Source organism: Monodelphis domestica, chromosome 4, assembly GCF_027887165.1.
Source record: "Monodelphis domestica isolate mMonDom1 chromosome 4, mMonDom1.pri, whole genome shotgun sequence".
Lineage (NCBI taxonomy): Eukaryota > Metazoa > Chordata > Mammalia > Didelphimorphia > Didelphidae > Monodelphis > Monodelphis domestica.
Genome location: NC_077230.1, coordinates 357,383,777 through 357,384,189, shown reverse-complemented (window position 1 = coordinate 357,384,189; position 413 = coordinate 357,383,777).

Here is a 413-nt window from a genome sequence, read left to right as displayed (position 1 = left end):
ACCTGGGTTCAACTCTTACATCTTACACTTATTAGCTGTGTGATCTGTGATGATGATAGCTAGTATTTACATAATACTTAAAAGTTAGAAAGCATCATAAATGTATTAACTCATTTGAGCCTCAAAATGATCTTGGGAGCTGGGTGGTATCACTATTCCTATTTTACAGATGGGGAAACTGGGGCAGATGTTGGTTAAGTGACTTATCCAGAGTTATAGAGTTAGTGTGTCTTGAGGTAGGATTTAAATGGAAGTCTTCGAAGTCAGATACTTCATATACTATCAAACCTAACTTCCACTTAATCTTTAGAAAATGACTTAAAAGTCTCTGAGCTCTGGTTTCCTCATCTGTAAAAGGGGGAACAAATAATACCTGCACCTCCTTCCAAGGGATGTTGTGAGGGCTTCAAGGA